Below are 13,202 nucleotides of genomic sequence, written 5' to 3' on the forward strand. Positions count from 1 at the left end.
TAAATTTAAAGTGTAGTTAGAATATTATAGTATAATTTATATTATAGCATTACGTGGATATTCTTTATTATTAATCTAATATGATAATATATTATAGGACAATTTACTATAATAAATAAAATGCAAATCAATTTTACTAGAATGCACAAAATAGAAAATGGATATAAAAATGTATTTTTTGCATAATCTATGTAAACCATGACAGGAGTCCTGTGGTTTACAGAATACACGTAATCCGCTATAGAGGTGTCGCAGATTACGTGCAAGGAGAACTGATTATAAACTGTGACAGGGGTGTCACGGTTTACGTATGGGCGTGAATTATGTATAAACCGCGATAAGGATGTAGCGGTTTATGCATTACTATAAATATTTATATAAAACATAAAACATAGTGTGTGGTTAACAAAAAACATGCATTACATACACCTAATTCAATGGAAATAAACCAAGTACAAACACATATAATACAAAAGTACATGGTAAATCCGACATACATAGGTATCATCAATGGAAACATAAAATAGTAAGCTACGGCCCCTGCCTATCCTCATCCTCGTCGGCAGAGTCATGTCCAAATGCGTCCAGGAGATGCGACCCTGTACCACATCGAGCGGCCCGTCTCACTCTGGTGGGGCTCTGGCGCTGCTGTGCTGGAGGATCGACCGGCATGCCCACGTCATATACAGATGCAGGCGTCCCTCCCATGCCCAACCAACTGTCATACGGACTGCTAGCAGGCTCATTCAGGTCTACATGTAGCTGGGGTTGGAATCCATGAGGGTCAGACATCTGTGGCTGGTACCGCTGCATATCATCCATATCCGGGCGGTACCTCTGCACAATGTCCATCTGGGGTTGGGTCTTAGGCACCTGATCTTGTGGGGTCTGCTGATGAAAATTTGGAGAGCCATCATCCCGGATGAGATCTACAAAGTCGGAATAGAACTGTGAACTGCCAACCTCGTGGTCCATATCCATTGTGAAAGTCGGACCCGCCAGGTCATCATACATCTGGCCATGGATGTCGTGGTATATCTGGGAGCTGAAAATATGTGTAAGAGGAACCTCCTGGGTCTCCGCCACTACATGCTCAGCGGGTCTATCACTAGGACCAGTGACGGAGGATAAATCGTCGGTAAAGATTTTCACAAAGATAAGCGCGTTGCAAGTATAGATCTAAACAGACAATTAAACCTCAATCAAATTTAATATGTTTGTCACTTAAGCAAACCCAATAAAAATCAACCGAAGTATTTAAATATCGGGTCGTCTCTCAAGGAATTGCAGGAAAGTGTACTTATAATTGGTTATGGAAAAGTATTTTTGGGTTTTTGTGATAAGAAACAAGAAAGTAAAATGGCAAGAAAATAAATCAATAACTAAGAAAGCTCCTAATAAGGAAAGAGAATTAGAAGTCATATCCTAATTATCATTATCAATTATGATGGTAATTGTCTTTTACTTTTACTTAGTTAACCTCTAACAATGAAGAAAAGTCATGTGAGCAAAATCAACTTAGGTTCACAAGTCCTAATCAAAGACTAGATTTAGTGAAGTCTAAGCCAACTAGCAAGTTTCAATTACCAATCAACAAAAGACTTTTGATAACTCAAGAGTTTCTAAATAATCAATCTAAGTTAAGAACATAAAAATCTAATTTAAAATCCTCCCAAGCATTTCATCAAACACTTGGAAGGCACAAAGTAAAAACATAGAAAAGTAATGAGAGAATATTAAATCTAAACAACCAATTACAAACCAACAAATGAAGAAAGAAATAATAAACATGAAATACCTCAATTTGCATTAATAGGAAACTGAATCCAACATGAAGAATTCATAAACCAAATTAGCAAAATAAGGATATCACAAAAGGGAAATAGATAACTAAAGTACTTGAATAATAGAATGTAGAAGAAAAATTAAATTAAAACAATATAGAATTCTGAACTTGAGAAGAAATAAACCTAAAAACCTAAAACCTAAAGAGAGGAGAGAGCCTCTCTCTTTAAAAAACCTACATCTAAACCTTAACTAATTGTGAATGGAAGTGTGAATGATTCCTTCCCCCATTCTGCTCTACTCTGCAGCCTTTAGTCTGTGTTTTTGGCCTTGAAACTGGGTTAAAAACGGGTAATTTTTGATACGTGCAGCACGTAACACTTTGTCGCGCGTATGCGTCACCCACGTGTACGCATCGCTTGTCTGTCACACCATCCATGCGTATGCGTCTTACCATGCATGTGCGTCACCTAATTGCAAGGAAACTATAGAAAATTGCATATTATTTTGAAGCCCCGGATGTTAGCTTTCCAATGCAACTAAAACCGCCTCATTTGGACATCTGTAACTCAAGTTATGATCGATTTAGTACGAAGAGGTTAGGATTGACAGCTTAGCAGTTCCTTCGATTTCTTGTATTCCTTCCACTTTTGTATGCTTCCCTTCCATCCTCTAACCATTCCTACCCTATAAAACCTAAAAATGCTTAACACACATATCACGACATTGAATGGTAATAGAAGAGGATTAAAATTAGCAAATTTAAGGACAAAGAAGCATGTTTTCAATCATAGTACAAAATTAGGAAGGAAAATGTAAAACATACAAATTATATAAATAAGTGTGAGAATAATAGATAAAATCCACTAAATTAAGTATAAGATAAACCCTAAAAATGAGATTTATCAAACTCCCAACACTTAAACATTAGCATGTCGTCATGCTAAGCTCAAGAGAAGCTATAGAAGAGTAAAGAGGGATGGTGGAATTTATTAAATGCAACATATCTATATGAATGCGACTAAATGCAAAATGCTTTTACCTACTTGGTTAAAAGTAAATCAAATCCTCCAAGAACAAATATGAACTGGATTCCACTAATTCAAATCATAAAATGAAGTACAAGTAGACTTGCAAAAGAAGAAAGCTCGTGAAAGCCAAGAATAAAGAATCGAGTATCGAACCCTCACCGGAAGTGTATACACTCTAATCACTCTAGTGTTTAAGGTTCGATTCTCTCAATTCTCTACTAATCTTGCTTTTTAAAACTTGTTTTTCTTCTAACAATCAACAAAAATTTAATGCACCAATACACATATCAATAGGTCTTTTCAAGGGTTGTAATAGGGTTAGGGTCAAGGTAGGATTGTATTTGGTCAAGTGGACTAAAATTTGAATCCTCGATTAACCTAAACTTCCCACCTAACTTAAGACAATCCATGTAATCAGAATATAAAATCTAACTACCCATTAACTATGTTTTCATCATATTCATGCATCCCAATTTTGAGTACAATACATATACATTGCTATTACCATTTACTTTGGGGCATTTTGTCTCCTTTTATTATTTGCTATTTTTCTTTCTTTTTTTTTCAATGCATGTGATTAAGGTATTGAGTGCAAGAATATGTGCTTAATTATCTTTTTCACAAATTCACCAAAAATATACAATACCCAATTCTCAAGCCAAATATTTCCAACCCAGTTTTCCCACACTTAAATCATGAACACTCTCACTAGTCTAAGCTAACTAAGAATTCAAATTAAGGACATTATTATTTTTTGCTTAGAGTTAGTGATGTGATAAAGTAAAGAACAAAGGGGGTAAAATAGGCTCAAAATTGGTTTGCAAGAGATAATGAAAGGGTAAGGCCATATGGGTATGTAAGTTATAATGAAACAAGGCCTCAATCACATAAGTGCATGTATACATCAAACAATGGAAATATAGAATCAAGCAAGACAAAGATCACAATTTTAGAGAGAACAACACACACTAAAATAAAACATTGGTTGATAAGATGCAACCAATCAATTAGGCTCAAAGTCTCATACGGCTGTGTGTTCGAGCTCTAAACCATGTTCCAGAATAAATTTCTTCAAACAAGTTTAACAAAAATTTTAATTCAAATTAGTGAAATGCTATAGAGTAGTTTCTTAGAAAAGAATTCATCACTTCAACCAAGTAGTACATACATGCAAGCAACTAATTACACATGCAATCTATCATGCAATGCAATAATTAACTACACAGAAGATTAAACATTGGTGTTGAAAAGAAAGTAACTAACCCATGGAAGTCGGTATTGACCTCCCCACACTTAAAGATTGCACCGTCCTCGGTGCATGCAAAGATGTACAAGTGGACGGGTTGCTATAACTGATGCTTTTTCTCCAAAGATTGTGCGACAGACTTGTTTATTACTCCAGTTAGAAACTTTTCATTTTCCCTCTTGGTGGCCATCCTGAAAGAAGAAAAAAAAGGAAGGAAAAGAACCCACAAGCAAAGATATGAAAAGAAATAAAATATATGTGGGCTAGTGCTAAATAATAAGGTTCTCAACTACATGGTAGCTACAACATGTAGGTGAGAAGACAATAGAAGCAAAGGGCATGTCAAATAAATAGCAAACAAGTCAAGAAGCACCAAAAATAATGCACAAAATAGGCAACAGTTGAATAAGAACAGTCAACACCAATAGTATAATGTCGAACTTAGAAAAAGCAACAAAGTTAAAATGTAATAAATGGAAGTATGCAAATGCAGTAAATGATGGAGAATAAAGATGAGAAGGGAAAAAATGGAAGAGTAAGAAAGGTAGAAAGAAAGAAGAAGGAGAGAAGAAAGAAGAAGAAATGAGAGAAAAAAAATGAAAAATGGAAAACAGGAAACGACGCGACGCAGACACATGCATCAAACAGGCATCTGACGCGTAAGCGTCGTCCACGCGTGTGCGTGGATGCCCCAAAAATGAAAAATGACGTGTGAGCGTCAATCACATGTGACAACTGTTCGTGCCAGACGCATGGTTGCAGCACACCTCCAGCCCAACTCTCTGTTCAATTACAAAATTGTGCTGATTTTCATTCCACGCGTACGCGTCCCTGACGCTTGTGTGTGGATTGTCAAAATTGCAGGTGACACATACACGTGGGTTACGTGTACGCGTGCGGTTGCTTGTGCGTCAAGCACCCCTCCCACGCGGTTTTAGCCTAACTCTCTGTAACTTTTTATTAGAGAGCGAAGTTCACATCGACGCGTACGCGTGGGTCACGCGTACGCGTCAAACTTTTTTTTTTTGAATCAAGGTGACCATGTAGAACTGAAAATTAATACTGAAATAAATAAAATAGGACTAATAAAAAGGGAAGATCATACCATGGTGGGTTGCCTCCCACCTAGTACTTTTCTTTAACGTCCTTAAGTTGGACATGTGGTGAGCTCCTTGTCAGGGTGGCTTATGCTTGAACTCTTCCTTGAATCTCCACTAATGATTGTAATTCCAATAGCCTCCGGGATCCCAAACTAGGCGCATAGAGCCATCAAGCAAGTTAAAGCAAGTGACAAGACTCCAAGAGTGTTGATTGTTGGAATGAATTCCGGGGTCCCAAACCTTACTTTTACACCGGTCTTCTTATTGATCATCATTTCTCCACTTGGGTGGTAAGCAAGATGAATTCTCAATGAAGCCTCTAAACAACTTCCTAGACACATTCAATATAGCATGACTCCAACCTTTACAATTCAACCTTGATGGTCCAACCATAATGAACTTCGGTTGTTGTTTCCAACCACTAACCCTCTCTCTTTTACTCTTAAAGCCATAAATATTCTTAAGTTGACCATCCGTCTCAAATAAGCCATACTCACGTGGGACAATAAAGTTAATAGAGATGAGCTTTACCCACTCAAATGGAGGATTAGACGGCAACCTAGGTAGAAAAGTTTCCAACGATCTTGATAAAGCATATTTAACTCCCGTCCAACCTTGTCGAAGGACTTCCGCCTTTTGAAAAGATTCTTCAACTTCAAGTTCTTTCTTACCGAATTCATCCAACTCTTCTCCGTCACTAGAATTATAAATATAAGGTGGAGAGAAGTCTACTTCAATGTTTCTTTCAATCTCATCGAGAGAAGGTTGACTTGATTCATGATCATTATCACCAAGGAAACTTACTTCTTGATCTATCCTGTCCAATTCTTCATAAGGAACATGCCTTGGAGGTTGTGCACTATCCTCCTTGACATCAATTTCAAGCTTCTTGGAGGAATACTCTACAACTCTAGATTCTCATGGAAGTTCAGCATCTCCTAAGTCTTCAACCACTTCTTCCTCTATTCCTCACTTTCCACCAGAGTTTCTAACTTCTCCTTCATGCTACGTTCTTCATTACATTCTCCACATGTAGCTATGGGAGTTCCTTGAGTGTTGAAATACAGTGAAGCTAAATTATCCACTACCTCTGTTAAGGTAGCTATGAACTCTAGTGTCGTCCGTTGCATCTCTCTTTGATCTTGAAGAAGAACACCAATAGTGTCATCCATTGGAGATTCTGGTGGATATAAGGGTTCATTACTTAGGAGGAAGGGTTCATGATAAGAGAGTGGTTCATCATGATAAGGATGTGGCGGTTCAACACTCTCCATCTTTTTCACTTGTTCCACAACACACTTCAGTCCCTTGTTCTCAAGTTGAGATTTATTATCCATGAGAACTTCGTGTGCTTTTCGGCTTTTCTCTAGCTCCATTTGAGGGATAGTTGCTTGAAGTCGATCCATTACTTCCTTGAAATAATCCTGTGGCTCTTGTTCCGCTTAGATATCATAAGTAGGATCATAGTACTCTTGGATTGATGGATGTGGACACTCTCCTATGGAGGGTTGTGGTAGTAAAGAAAATTCATCTTGTGGTTGAAAATTTTCATACATTGGAGGTGGTGTATATGTCGGTGGTGGTTCTTGGAAGAAATTAGGTTGGAATTGTGGTGGTTCTGTGTATGGTCCATATGGCTCATAAGGTGGTTGGTATGGTAGATATGGGTTAGGGTCATATGAAGGTGTTTGGCAAAATGGGGCTTGTGAGTATGGTTATGGACTATATTGAGGAGGGGGTTCATAGGTATATTGTGGTGGGTGTTGATTGTCACGAAGAGGTCTATGACGTTAGGATTTTTGCCAGTAAAGAATTTCATAAAAACAGCCACGTTGTAGATATAGTCTCTAAACCGACAGAAATCCCTTCGTACAAACGTTTTGGTTGTCACAAGTAACAAACCCCTTTTAAAATTGATAACCGAGTATTAAAGCTCGGGTCGTCTTCTCAAGGAACTGCGAGGAAAGTATGTTCTTATTATTGGTTATGAGTTTGTAAATTGGGGTTTTGGAAGTAAGGTGGGAATATGTTATATGACAAATAATTTAAATGGCAATTAAAAATGAATAAATACTGTAAAGCAAATTTTTGGGTAAGGTATGAGAAATTGGAGGTCCAACGTAGTTATCTCTCTCAACTATAAGGAAAGTTGAATCTAAACTCCACTTGGTCAACCTTTACTAAAGCAAAGGAAAGTCAAGGGACTAATTAAATTGAACTTTGAATCCTATTTATTTTCTAAGAAAAGGTTGGGATTACTTAAGTTCAGCTCAAATTTAGCAAGATAACGATTATCAAATATGTTGAGTTTAATAACTGTTGAGTTACTGATTTCTTAACCAAAACCAAAAGGGGAAAAAGTAAAATTGCTAGAATAATAGAGGTGACCTTAGATGGAAGGCAATAGTAACTTAAATCAAAGAGAACAATCTTAACTGAAAATACTTCAAATATCATTAATTCAAAATAGAGATCTGTAACATGGAATAATTCATAAATCAATTCAAATATTAAAAGCAAATAAATAAATAAAAGTAAACTGAAAATAAAAGAACATTAAACCTGGATCCAGAGTTACTCTCAAAACAAGAAGAAATCCTAAATCCTAAAGAGAGAGAGAGAATCTCTCTCTAAACTAAATCTAAATCATGAAAACTAGAAATTGGCTAGCTCCCCCTGAATGGATGCATTCCTCCATTTTATAACCTCTAATCTATGCTATCTGTGCTTGGATCTAGGCCAAAAAGGGCTTCAGAAATCGCTGGGGGCATATTCTGTGAATTCTGATACGTGGCCTCTGTCACGCGTCCGCGTGGGTCACGCGGTCGCGTCGTCTGGAGCTTTTCCTTGCCATGAGGTCGCATCGGTCACGCGTCCGCGTCGTGGGTGTTCTACTTGAGGCGCGCAGCCGCGTCAGTCATGCGGCCGCATCGCTGCTTCTTCGCTTCTGGCACGCGATTGCGTCGTCCATGCGATCGCGTGGATACCAGTTTTCTTAAAGCTCCATTTTGCCTTCTCCTTCCATTTTTGTATGTTTCCTTTTTCATCCTTTAAGTCATTCAGCCTTAGAAAACCTGAGATTACTCAACACACTAATCATGGCATCGAATGGAAATAAAGGTAATTAAAACAATTAATTTTAAAGCTTAGGAAACATGTTTTTCACAATATGACATAATAAGGAAGGGAAAGTAAAATTATGCAATTAATGTGAATAAGTAGGTGAAGGATTGAATAAATCACTCAAATTAAGCACAAAAGGACTCATGAAATATGGGTTTATCAGTCTACCATAACTATTGTCTTGGTATGCATCTTGGAATGGCTCTTACTCATAGTATGTTGGAGGCGGTTGTTGCCAAGAGGGTTTATCAAATCCTTGTGGGTCCTCCCATCTTTGATTGTCCCATCCATAATGTAAGCCTTCATTGTAATCTCTACTTTCTACAACATAATTGTAACTACACTCGTAGCCAAAGGGGTAAGAATTTATAGTAGCAAATAAAAACAAAAACTAATAAAAATAAGCAACAAACTCCTAAAACTAACAAAAACTAACAAAAAAGTAAAAAGCAAATATTTACAATAACCAATAATAAGGCACACGTTTGCAACTCCCCGGCAACGGCGCCAAAAATTGACGGAGGATAAATCGTTGGTAAAGATTTTCACAAAGATAAATGCGTTGCAAGTATAGATCTAAACCTACAATTGAACCTCAATCAAATTTAATATGTTTGTCACTTAAGTAAACCCAATAAAAATCAACCGAAGTATTTAAACCTCGGGTCATCTTTCAAGGAATTGCAGGGAAGTGTACTTATAATTGGTTACGGAAAAGTATTTTTGGGTTTTTGTGATAAGAAACAAGAAAGTAAAATGGCAAGAAAATAAATTAATAACTAAGAAAGCTCCTAATAAGGAAAGAGAATTAGAAGTCCTATCATAATTATCATTATCAATTGTGATGGTAATTGTCTTTTGCTTTCACTTAGTTAACCTCTAATAATGAAGGAAAGTCAAGTGAGCAAAATCAACTTAGGTTCACAAGTCCTAATCAAAGACTAGACTTAGTGAAGCCTAAGCCAACTAGCAAGTCTCAATTACCAATCAACAAAAGACTTTTGATAACTCAAGAGTCTCTAAATAATCAATCCAAGTTAAGAACATAAAAATCTAATTTAAAATCCTCCCAAACATTTCATCAAACACTTGGAAGGCACAAAGTAAAAATATAAAAAATAATGAGAGAATATTAAATCTAAACAACCAATTGCAAACCAACAAATGAAGAAAGAAACAACAAACATGAAATACCTTAATTTGTATTAATAGGAAACTGAATCTAACATGAAGAATTCATAAACCAAATTAGCAAAATAAGAAAATCACAAAAGGGAAATAGATAACTAAAGTACTAGAATAATAGAATGTAGAAGAGAAATTAAATTAAAACAATATAGAATTCTGAATTTGAGAAGAGATAAACCTAAAAACCTAAAACTACATCTAAACCCTAACAAATTGTGAATAAAAGTGTGAATGATTCCTTCCCCCATTCTGCTCTACTATGCAGCCTCTAGTCTGTGTTTTCAAGCTTGAAACTGGGCCAAAAATAGCTCAGAAATTGCCCCAGCGATTTCTGATACATGCAGTACCTGAGGCTTTGTCGCGCGTACGCGTCGCCCACGCGTACGCATCGCTTGTCTGCCGCACCATCCATGTGTATGCATCATACCACGCGTGCGCTTCACCTAACTACAAGACAACTATGGCAAATTACATATCATTTTGAAGCCCCGGATGTTAGCTTTCCAACGCAACTAGAACCGCCTCATTCAGACCTCTGTAACTCAAGTTATGATTGATCTAATACGAAGAGGTCAGAATTGACAGCTTAGCAGTTCCTTCAATTTCCTGTATTCCTTCCACTTTTGCATGCTTCCTTTGCATCCTCTAAACTATTCCTGCCCTATAAAACCTGAAAACACTTAACACACAAATCACAACATTAAATGGTAATATAAGAGGATTAAAATTAGCAAATTAAGGACAAAGAAGCATGTTAATTAGGAAGGAAAATGTAAAACATGCGAATTATATGAATAAGTGTGAGAATAATGGATAAAATTCACTAAATTAAGCACAAGATAAACCTTAAAAATGGGGTTTATCAACCAGCTTCAACCAGCAGATGTGCCCCCTGATGAACCACCCTGACGCTGAGGACGGCCACGCTGGATACGGTGATCGGCATGTCCGATTCCGTCGCTACCGAATCTGTCATCCTGAATATGTCATCCAGCCATGGACACTCCCGGTCTGTAGCCCAGTTACCAACGCGTCATCGCCGCTTGATGCGCCTGTTATCTAGCACATCTGGCATGGGTACCCTCGGAGGAGCCTGTGACGACCCTCTCTGAACAACATCCTGTGAGATCTCCTCGGCCCTAGGATCGACAATCAAGGAATCTGGCGATAGAAACCTAAGAGCTACTTTCTACCACAATCGCAGGAAGTCTGCGGACGGCCCGGGATCAGGCACCTGGGGGATACTCAGGACAGCATCGAACTTGTTCTGCCAACTAAGGTGCCATACCTGGTAGTAGCTTGGGAACCATCTGTCCCCACCCCCGCCATCCTTGGCATGGAACCAATCAATGTTTGATGCCGGCTTAGGCTTGTGCTGAACGCCACCCAGCTGTGGCAGCACCCTATCCACCTGGTGCCACTCAATGACGGCGAAGTATATCAGGCAAGTACATGCATGCTATAACCGACTATGCTCCTTGGTAAGAATCTCTAGATGAACAACAGCCATCACGTCGAGCGAAGCATATGGCTCCCAGACAATCTACAGATTTTGATAGAATACATTAATTAGTTAAGTACTACATCAAAATTGACAGAACAAATTAACTAACAAATATATAGTTAAGTACTACATAAAAATTGAAAGAAAATGAATGAACTTACTCATTGCGAAGCTGGATGACTTTCTCCTCATTGCGGTCGGATGAAGGTAGATATGTGGCCCACCTGAACGTAAAAGGCGTTATGAAAAGTTAACAGGCATAACCATAATAAAAAAAGTTACAGTCTCAAGCATAACTATACAAATATGTATAACTAGATGCCAATAGGAAGGAATATGTGTCGAAACTCCGCGGTCTGATGCTAGGAAACCACCAGAAAATCCATGACTGCAGTAGCTGAAGGGGTCTTGCCAAGTTCGTCACGTTTCTGTTGACCACCTCACACATGCACCGATATAGCCAGGCCAGTGCTACCGACCCCCAACTATAACTGCCATATCATCAAGCCTCGCTACAAAGGGCAACCACCGTATATGAACCCGGTTTCCACTCTTGTCACCGAACAACTGAGTGGAAAGCAGCATCATAATGTAAGCCCGTGCATATATGCGTACGGTCTCCTCAGTAGCATCATCTGGCAGCACCCTGAACCTCTCATGAAACCAGGTGAAGTGGACTGTATACTGCTTCACCTTATTCTGTGGTGGCAGCTCGCCAAATAGTTCCTCAAACCACTCCCACGCTGGTCTGCCTTCTTCCATAAACTTCTCAAAATCAGTAAGGCACCCGGATACAGGTAAACCATCCACGGGCAACTCCAACTAGTATGCTACATCCTGCAGCGTGATAGTTCACTCTCCAAAGGGCATATGAAAGGTATGCATCTCAGGACGCCACCGCTCAATGAAAGTACTGACTAAGGGCTCGTCCAACCAGAACCACCTGGTGTTGAGCTTCGCTAGGTGGAACAAACCGGCACCCTCTAGATATGGTATAATCCTGTCATGCAGAGGCATGTTCTGCTGCCTCCGGACACTATATATACACCTAGTTGGCTGGAGAATGTCACAGAATAAACCAAACATATAAAAAACCAACAGTAATTAATAGTCATCTACCACATAAGTACAATTTTAAAGTTTAAAGTGCTAACATACACTTCCTATCTCAACTCAAATCAACCATTATTCTCTCTATTCCTCTCTCTAGATTCCACTACTTCTCTCTTTAGAAGAGATTTTCTTCCGGCACAAATGTAATCCGCGAGATCCCTTCAGTGTATTTATAGTAATGCATAAACCGCTACACCCTTATGTGGTAATTTTTTTTTCACTCACTTTCTATGATGATGAATGATGACCAATAGTAAGTAGAAAAATTATTCAGTGTCACTAGATATTTTACTTTTGATGGCATGTCAATAAATATTAGTTGAACATAATTAAATATAACAAATTTATTATAATTTAATAATATTTATCCATTATAATGAACTGCTAACAACAACGTTTGAGATATTTTACAAATAAAAACATGAAAAAAAGAGGTAAAGAAAGTAAGAGGCAAAGTTTGATGCGAGTGAATTTGTCCATACTTACTGTATTTGAGAAAGTATAAGTAATAATATTTTTTTTTACAATTTAAATAATAAGTTAAGAAAAGTTAATTTTAATTTAAAAAATTAAATTTTAAATTAATTAGATATAATTTCTATTTTAAATGGTTAATAAATCTCAAATGTAACTCATTATTCATGTTGTTTGCATCTTTTATTATTTATCTAGTAGAATTGACTATATTTATAGAGTTCGAGTAAATGCAGATTGTGACATCACTACACAACTTGTTTGACTTGATCACAAATTATCCAATATTTAAGCAAATTGAAAAAAGTGTAATGCAGTTAGCTTAAAAATTGAATAAAATGCGTGCTGAAACAAAAAAGTCTCAAAAAATAATTTTCAATTTTTTTAAATTATATATTTTTTAATTTATTATAGAGAGAAATTCAATTATTCATTAACAAAGGCCATGTTCGGATTAATAACGGTGTGTTTGGATTAATAATGAAAGATAAAAAAATGGGACAAAATAAGATTGAATAGGACGAAATGAGTGTATAAGAAACAAGATTAAATTCCACTATTTATATGAATATAAATTAAGTTTAATTTGAATGTACATCATTATAAACAAATCTTATATAAATAATTAATTATGTATT

The sequence above is a fragment of the Arachis duranensis genome, chromosome 2 (genome assembly GCF_000817695.3).
Source record: "Arachis duranensis cultivar V14167 chromosome 2, aradu.V14167.gnm2.J7QH, whole genome shotgun sequence".
Lineage (NCBI taxonomy): Eukaryota > Viridiplantae > Streptophyta > Magnoliopsida > Fabales > Fabaceae > Arachis > Arachis duranensis.